A 10,444-nucleotide genomic window follows, 5' to 3' on the forward strand; every position below is an offset into this window, starting at 1 on the left:
GGTCGGGTTATTATCGTTGCCAGAGGACTCGGGGTTCCGTTCACCAGGCTCGGTAGTGGAAGGCTCCTCAACAGCCGTGGGTATGGGATGCTCGACAGTAGGAGGGTCCATTTGATCATCAGGCTCTAAAATAGGAAGGTCCATTTGATCAGCCAAGTCTTATTTTTCAGCAAATGGAAAGGAATCCTCATAAAAGACCACATCACAAGAGACAAGAATGGTGTCGGAATCAATGTCGTATACTCGCCATCCTTTCTTATTATAAGGATAACCTAGGAAAATACACTTCCGACTCCGTGGTTCAAATTTATCTCCATTAGTTTTCTGATTATGAACAAAACAGAGGCAGCCGAATACCCACAAATTCGTATAAGAAGGTTGAACGCCAAACAAAATTTCATATGGAGTTTTGTGATGAAGAATGGTCGAAGGTGTACGATTAATTAAGTAGGCAGCTGTAAGGACACATTCACCCCAAAATTTATTGGGAAGATGACCTTGAAATAATAAAGCCCGTGCCACATTAAGAATGTGACGATATTTACGTTCAACACGCCCATTTTGTTGAGGCGTGCCGACACAAGAGGTTTGAAATTGTATACCATTCTGCAAAAAATATTCAACCATATGATTAAATTCATTCCCATTATCGCTGCGTACCACCTTCACTTGCTTAGAAAATTGGGTCTTAACCATCGATAAAAAATGCATAAATAAACTCGTAACCTCTGTTTTAGCAAGCAATAAATATACCCAGACATAACGGGAATGATCATCCACAATAGTCAAAAAATGCTTGGCGCCACAAGTAGAAGGAGTGCGGTAAGGCCCCCAAAGATCACAATGAATTAATTGAAAAATATCCGAAGCAATGTTATCACTGGAATGAAAACTAGAGCGAGTTTGTTTGGGAAGGTGGCATACATCACACACCACACTATTATCAAATGAAATAGTACGAGCTAAAGGAATAAATTTAACCGCATGATCCCGTGGGTGACCGCGCCGACGATGCCACAAGGTATACCCTCCTGCCGTGTCAGCCAAATTCACCGAAGTGAATGAATTTATTGAAGAAAGCAAAAACAGTCCATCATTTAGTTCACCGGCTCCAATCATCATCCTCGTAGAACGGTCCTATATGAGACACCGGTCTTTAGTAAATTGTAAAACACAATCGTAATCAGCTGTCAATTGCGAGACAGAGAGCAAATTACAAGTTAAATGAGGAACGAATAAAACCCGACGAAGAGTTATTTTATTGTTAATACATACGGTCCCCATTTTGGAAGCCATAACGCGTTTTCCATTAGGCAAACCCACCGCCCGTGGAGGAATAACCATGGTGTCCGTAAATAAAGATATATCACCTGTGACATGATTAGAGGCGCCAGTGTCTATAATCCAAGAAATACACGTACCAGATAACCGATCCGAGGAAGCAAGTGTATGAGCCACATTAGCATGAACAAGAGAGTCACCGTGAGAGTTAGAGCCTGACCCGCTTGGTGTCGGGCCTGCCCCACCACCCTTTTTGCGACGAAGTTCTGCTAGCGTACGAGGCCGACTTCCCCACCAATCCAGAAATTTGTTTTCTTTAATAAAGCAATGGTTAATATCATGGCCATGGATTTCACAGTGAGAACAAAATAATTGACGGCGTTCCATTTTTTCTTTTTCGCGGATTGCCTTCCAGTCCGTGGGGGGTCGTGATGCCCCGGGAACAGCCAATGCGACGACATTAGTGACATCAGAAGAAAAAGAGTCATCGTGAAGAAGTCGCTCTGCCTGCAAAACTGCATGATACCCTCGATTGAGGGTTGGCAAGGGTTCCAATTGAAATTGTTGGTTCCTTAGATTACCATACAAATTCGATCGAGGCCCATAAAAAACTGGTGGAGTCTTTCGTTATCTTGTCGTTTAATAGCTTTAGACGATATATCACAAAGATAACGACCACACGTACAAGCAAACGGTGGTTCATGAATAGCAAGGGTATCCCAAAACGCCTTTAATTTACCATAGTATTCGGATACAGACATACCTTTGAGTTGTTTGCAATTACCAAGACCTGTCTTTAGCGAGTGAATGGAAGTGCCGTCGACCACAGCGAAGCGTTCCTCTAACTCCCGCCACAAAACGGAAGGATCCTCCACGAACGGGACACTAGAGAGAACAGAGGGATCGATCATATTGCGAATCCACCGAACCACAGTGCAGTGAACGACCTCCCATTGCTCGAGTAAATTTGCATCTGTCGGCTTTTTAATGGAGCCATCACGAAAACCGAATTTGGGACGGGATTTGAGCGACATCCGAATATCACGACTCTAATCCTCATAATTGGAACTTGTCAGAAGAATACTTGAAATTTTAATCCCTGGAATATCATGGGATCCAAGGTAAAAGGGAGATAAAGGATCAATTTTGAATTTATTTGTGTTTGGATCGACGCCTTCACCAGACATGTCGAAAAGAAGAGAAAAAAACGATTTTTGAATGTGTGAAAAAATTGACTAGCTCGATACCATGATGATTTACGTGAAGAAGGAGGAAGAAATAGAGAATAGAGAAAGGAGGAGGTAAATTGTATATTTTATTGAATCAATTGGTAGCCCATATATAGTACAATATCGTCTAACAAATTCCCTTATAGTCAGGCAAATATTGATTAAAGTAAATAACAAATAAGCCAATATATTAGGCTAAAATATCTCGCCTAAATATATCGTCTAACACTCCGACAACGTTATGTTGCTGGCCGGTGACTCCATGTGGTGATAGATAATAGTTTGATAGGGGCGAGGGAGTTTGGTATTGCGTTTAATTTGTGAGGTTGTTTGAGTGTTTGTCAGAGTTACGTGGGTATTGGGTAGTTTATTTGCTTAATTTGATAATTTCTATTTAGTTCGTACGGTTCGCACCATAATTTGGTTCGTACAGGATCCTGATTGTATATATATATATATATATATATATATATATATATATAGAGAGAGAGAGAGAGAGAGAGAGGGTCAGGATCCGGTGAGAACCACTAGTATATTGAGAACCGTGAGAACCTCTCACAGCCTTTAAATCTTAAACAAATCGATGGCTGACATAATACCGCATTATGTAACCGAAATACTATTTGTTTCACTCATAATTTTGGTCTCCAATTTTTTCTCTCTCTCTCTCTCTGTTTACAGCTTCTTGGATTTGAAGAACAAGCTTTGATATCTGCTACATCCTTCATCAATGGAGACAGCTTTGATATCTACTACATCCTTCATCAATGGAGACGTAAATTGACCTCGCCGTTCATCAAAATCCGATGAGGTTTGTTTAATTTATTTATCAATTTGCTTGAATTTCGACATCATGTGTCTCAAATTTGTTAATTAGTCAACAAAATAGGGCCGACGAATTATTGATTCGAGGTTATATATATACATGTAATTGGAAAATAAATTGAAACTAGGGTTGGAGTATTGAGAAATTACCTCAATTGTTTCGAAAGACGCCGCTGGTTTAGTAGTTCAAGGAGATGTGGATGTCCATTCCGTTTAGATTAGATTAATTAAGGTCCAATGCCTTGTCGGTCGTAAAAATGAATTATTTTTGTTAAAATAGGGTTTGTGAATTAGACTGTGGAAACTGGAAAATTAGGGATGGGGAAAGTGATACATTGCCTAAATTGGTTGAAATCGTCTACCCTCCATTTGACAGGTGCATCTGCATCTACCAGAATATTAACCTCACCTAAGTCCTCATCTTGAATCATGGGTTTCTATTCGATGTCACTGGAATGATACTCCTCGTAATTTTGGGGTACAGTAAACCCTTGGTTCTCCGGGACTTTGAGTTTCTGCATGAAGATCAGATTGGAGGTTAGTTGTTCACTGCCAAAAAGCTATACACGGACAGCGAAAAAAAGTTGTTAAGAAAGACAATACCAGGAATAGGTTGCTCATTATGATTTGGCCATCTTCCTCGTTTGCTTGAATTAGGTTCAGAAGTGGAGTTCTCTTTATCCTTAAGATTTGAGACAGTTCAGTTGTTCTTACAGTGAGGGGCTGTGGCCTGTCACAGAGTACCCCTACCTCCCCAAAGGTATCTCCTGTTAGCACCTTCTGAACAACCTGTTCATGTCCTGCATGTGCTACCATGTCCTTCATTCAAGCACAAACCAGTTTAATCAGTAATTTTGCATTTGCAGGCTAGTGAAATTGCAGTAGAGATTATGTCCAAAAACATTTGCCGTTGCTCCGGAGACAAGGATGTAAATATCCGTTGGAGCCTCGTTTTGAAGAACTACATCTTATCTTGGGGGAAAATATTCTGCCTCCATTTCAGAAAACCTGTGTTGACAATCATTATCCGGAAGAAACTGGGTTTTTCCGTAAAGACGGAACATGGAATACAGAATATGGACAGTTCTTCCTAGAGTGGTACAGTGGGAAACTACTTGAACACGGTGACACCATTCTCGGAGCTGCAAACCGGGTATTTCAGGGAACTGGGGTAAAGTTATCTGGTAAAGTAGCGGGAATTCACTGGCATTACAATACTAGATCACACGCAGCTGAGTTAACAGCCGGTTATAATAACTCGAGAAGTAAGGATGGATACTTACCAATAGCAAGAATGTTTGCTAAACAGGGGTTGTGTTTAATTTTACGTGTATGGAAATGAAAGATGGCGATCAGCCAGGGAATGCAAACTGCTCACCAGAAAAGCTAGTTCAGCAGGTAAAAATGGCAACACAAACGGCTGGAATAGAACTTGCGGGAGAAAATGCCTTGGAGAGATATTATGTAAACAAGCAGAGAATTGTTTGGAAATTGAAATGCGACTATGGAAACTTGATGTTTGTTTAGGTTCCTTTACTTGGTGGAGCGATGTGTGAATGCACATGGCATTTCTTTTAGAATGATGAGACTCTTGAGGTAAAAATATTGGTTTTGGTATCTGATGTTAATGTATGAAGCTAGAGAGTCTATTTGTTGGCAGCTATGTTACTTCGACTATACTAGAAGTTTCAAATTTGTTTCAAATTTGTTAATTCGTCAACTTTTTACATATTGAAGCCAATTAGCTCAAACGGGAGAGCATTGTGCAATGCACAAGATGTGGGTTCGACTCCCATATTGGCTATGAAATAACAAATCTTTCTTTTACAAGAATGAAAAATAGTATAATTGGTAACACATATCATTGGATTTGCAATTTAGTAGGCTATATGGGACTTGAACCCATATCTTTGTGCAAAATTTGCACATTGCTCTACCATTGAGCTAATAGCCTTATTTCATGCACATACAATTTTTTTTGGGTGTAATGTCAGTAAATTCATTAAGCACAAAACAAACTATTACAAGCTATCACCGAATTTAAATTACTACATCACGACCACTCAACTACAGCATACTACATTAGAGTAATTGAGTTGATCCACACACTATCAGTAGCAGAAAATACAAGAGTGGTGTCATTCAAAGTAATAAGCATGATTTGCTCAAATACACACTCAGGCCTATGGATCACTCTTTCCTTTCTAGCTGCGTTCCTCTATTGCCATACAAAGTAATAAGCTGCCATGCCAGAAAATAAGCAAACAACTGTTTTCTCCTAAGAGCAACGTCTCCTGCCAATCCAGCTAACGACATTTCCTCTATTGCCATACAAAGTAATAAGCTGCCATGACAGCAAATAAGCAAACAACTGTTTTCTCCTAAGAGCAACGTCTCCTGCCAATCCAGCTAACGACATTACCTGTAGGGGCTGGTATATGAAGTTTAGAAGAGATTTTATCCAGGAAAATGCTCACATATCTGCACTCCTGAAATAAATGCACAACGGATTTAGAGTGACTATTGCAAATGCAGCATCTATTATCTTGAATAACTCCATGTCTGAACAATTTTTCATTAACATTAGACCATTCCTGAAAATAAACCAGTTCAGAAAACAATGTTTAGGGATGCACCCGTTGTTCCAGACCAGTTTTGCCCATCCAACTTTTTGTTCTTTCTCCCTAAACCATTCATATCCTGAGGATACACTGTAATCTTATTTCATACACATAGAACCTTATTTCATGCACATGGAACCTTATTTCATGCACATCATGCCCATATAAATGACGCTAAACCAATACGAGTATGAAATAACGAGCATATCATATGATTATGGCCTCCTAAATAACTGACATAAGTATACTGAAATGTTTCTGACATATTAGCAAGATAAGTAATAGATAAACTAAAATGCCTTATAGTTACATAAAAAGAACGGTAAATACATTAAATCTCCTCCACAATCATTTCCCTTATTTCATGTACATAGAACTATTTTTCATGCACATAGAACCTTATTTCATGCACATAGAACCGTATATCATGCACATAATCTTATTTCAAGCCCATATAAAATTAACGTCCTTAATAAACAGTAATTAGTATCATAATATAACCAACTGATGCAACTGAAGAACTTTTTAATACACATAGAACCTTATTTCATGCACATAGAACCTTATTTTATACACATATAACCTTATTTCATGCCCATATAAAATTAGCGTCCTTAACTAACAATAATTAGTATCATAATATAACCAACGGATGCATCTGAAGAACTTTTTAATGCACATAGAACCTTATTTCATACAGATAGAACCTTATTTAATACACATAGGACCTTAAGCATGTTCAAAACTACAATTTCATACATACTGGAATTTTTGCAAGCTAAAAAGTAAGAATTTTCATCAATCAGTAATAACAAAATTACACCATTCATACAAAAATCAATTCCACTAACTATTTTTAAAAAAAACCTATACTAACCCCAAAAATAAATACAAACTAAGGAAAAACACGTCGCTACAGCCTCGTTATCTAATCGACTTAGAACATATTCATAATCTAACTACAATCATGTCATAAGTTGCATTTGCACAACAACATCCATCCTTAGTCTGCAGATTCTATAGCAGCATTCAATTATAATATTCATATTATAGTCCACCTCATGTTGTATTCTCCCACACCAATCAAGCAAGCAAAATTCCAATGCGTCTAACAGCCACACACATAGGAATCACAATAAGTGAGTGTCTAGGATGTTTCTTCTAACTTCGAATACACTAGCTAAAGCTCCAGTTATACATGATGCTTTAGTCCCTTAACAATCTGATAAGAATAGGCTTGAGAACAAAACAAGCTCCCTCTAAAGATTAAATTAGTCCAACCACTTACTAATCAAGACATAAGACCAACAATTAAAATTTCATTATCAAACCCATGAGTACTGACTAATATTCTAAGGTAGACAATATATAATGGAGCTACTAAAACAATACAATATCATAATACCATGGTTCACCTGTGAAAACACGATAATTTCATTCCTTCCGGAGCAAGTATACTGAAGCGAACAATGGACACACGTGCCAGTTTCGTAACCAACCTTCTCATTCTACAAAAAAAACAGCAAAAAAAGATAGATTAAATATGGTACCAAATTTTACACAATATTACTCATCCGTATATGCACCATTAATAGTGTATTGGCTCACCTTCTAAGAATATATATCACCTTGCTAATAAGATATACATCAAGAATAAAAATGGTAGCTCCAAGGTAAATCAAAAGACTTATTACTTCTTTCCTACATATCACTCTATACTCTTTAAATAACAAACAAGGTTTTAAGCTAAATACAATCCTTAATGTATAAATGGAACATCCATGTAAACGCCCCTCACGCAGACACCTCTGACTTGCCTCAACCCACCTCAACCCACCCTTAACACCACATTCATTTCTACCCTTCAACCATCCTCATTCTACCCTCAAAATTCATGGAACAACAGCTAAACCCACCACAAATAACCTCTAAATTGCAACTATAAGCAGCCCAAAACCCGTCTCAAATAGCCCTACTGCAACCCATATCAGACGTACAAACAAAGTAACAAACCAGTCCCTATTTTCGTCCCTTTTACCCTCTTTACCCTCACAAACAAGTGGCCATTACAATATCATGACAACCTTATTTTTTTTTGCTGAACCTGCCATAAGACTCCTCAACCTTATTCTAAACCAGACCTAAAACACCTCAAAATTGTTTAATAACAAAATTAAAAAAAATCACCTACTACTAAATTCACATTATTGAGAAGTGACAGTCTAATATTAGTGATGAAGTCGGATAACAACCAAAATAACATCACTGAACATAAACTATTCGGGAATCGCTCAAACTAATAAAATTCCCTAATCACCAATTCCTAATTTTTACTATTCGAGTAATGATATCGAACTTGAAATTAAGAGAAATGAGAAAATATGTCAACATTGACAATAACTAAACCCTAATTTTTAATGAAAAAAGACATGGATTCGAAGCATAAAATCATTAAAATTGAAGAACTAGAAAAAAAAATAGGGGAAATTGAGAAATTACCTAAATTTTAAAGAATAAAGCAAGAGAAACGAGATGAAATCAAAGCAAACAAAGGAAGAAACAAGATTGGATTGTGGTCGATCGTCTTTGATGAATACGGAAGTGATGAAGAAATACGTAGATGGAGATTGAGATAGAAGAGAGAGAAAGAAAGTGGAGTGAGAAAGGAGATTTTGTAAAATGACAGGAAATGGAGGGTTTGGGGGTACGTTTCATTTTTGTATAATTTTCCATTTGTTTAGTGACTTCATCTCAGCCCTTTATTTTCATGAGATCTAAGGGTTGTGAGAGGTTCTACGATTCTCATTATCTTAGTGGTTCTCATAGGATCCCGAATATATATATATATATATATATATATATATATATATATATATATATATATATATATATATATATATATATATATATATATATATATATATATATATATATATATATATATATATATATATATATATATAGGATCAAATGAGTCCACCCCTTAAGGTTGAGTCCATAAGTCCTATTTTGTACCATTAGATCTCGAAAATAAGGGGCTGAGATTGAAAAGCAAAAATTGTGTTTAATTACACTCTCTCATATTCTAACTAATTAATCACTAACCTATCTAATTAAACACTCCCATTTCTCTCATTTCCCTCATTAAATCATTATCACACACCACTCATCTCTCTTTATACCACATTCTCTCTATAATTCCCAACAAAAAAAACACAATAAAAAAACAACACTCATCCTCACCGGTTCACCAACCCACCACTTCTTCCCAACCCACCGACCACCACCACCTCCGACCCTGCTGCCACCATTGCCCTTCCCGCCGCCAACAACCCACCCACAGGCCATTCCCGCCTCCAACAACCCACACATAACTCCCGCTGCCACCAATGCCCTTCCCGCGGCCAACAACCCACCCACTGGTCATTCCCGCCGCCAACAACCCATACATAACAACCCACCCACGACTTCCATCCTTCACGCCCCATTTCCCTCCACCAACGCAACCATCCTACCATCATGTGTTTTTTTAAAATTTAAGATGTCGATGGTGTTTGTTGGGTTTTGTTTTTCATTTCCTTTTTTTTGTCGTGTTTTTGTGTTTCATTTAAAATTTCGTGTTTCGTGTTTTTGTTTTTCATTTAAAATTTTAGATCTAGTATTATTTTAGGTCTGTTGGTTTTATTTCGGTTTTTTTATTATTTTAGGTCTAATATTGTTGGTTTTATTTTGGTTTTTTTTATTTTTAATGTTGGTTTTATTATTTTAGGTCTAGTATTGTTGGTCTTATTTTGTGCTAAAATTATAGATCTTGTTTTTTTAAAAAAAAATTGCACAACCTTCAAATATTAAAGTTTTAGATCTTTAATGTTGTGGGCGTTGTATATTTTTTTTGCTAGGTTATACGGACTATATTTTTCAGATTTGGTATTTAAAATCTCGTCTTATTATTATGTTGTCTAGTTTTATATTTTACAAATCTCGCCTTGTTAATATCCGTCTTGTTATATATATTTGCTAATTTTCATATTTAAAATTTTGTCTTGGTATTGTGTGAGTTAGGATCTATTAAAATTACACTTTTTTCTGTTAAAATTACACTTTTTTCTGTTAAAATTATACTTTTTTCAGTTAAAATTACACTTTTTTATGTTAAAATTACGCTTTTGTTGCTTAAAATTACACTTTTTCTGTTAAAATTACACTTTTTCTGTTAAAATTACAATTTTGTCTGTTAAAATTACACTTTTGTTAGTTAAAATTACACTTTTGTCTGTTAAAATTACACTTTTGTCTGTTACAATTATACTTTTGTTAGCTAAAATTACACTTTTGTTGCTTAAAATTACACTTTTGTCTATTAAAATTACACTTTTATCTGTTACAATTACACTTTTGTTATCTAAAATTACACTTTTGTTGCTTAAAATTACACTTTTGTCTGTTACAATTACACTTTTGTTAGCTAAAATTACACTTATCTTTATT

Source organism: Silene latifolia, chromosome Y (assembly GCF_048544455.1).
Source record: "Silene latifolia isolate original U9 population chromosome Y, ASM4854445v1, whole genome shotgun sequence".
Lineage (NCBI taxonomy): Eukaryota > Viridiplantae > Streptophyta > Magnoliopsida > Caryophyllales > Caryophyllaceae > Silene > Silene latifolia.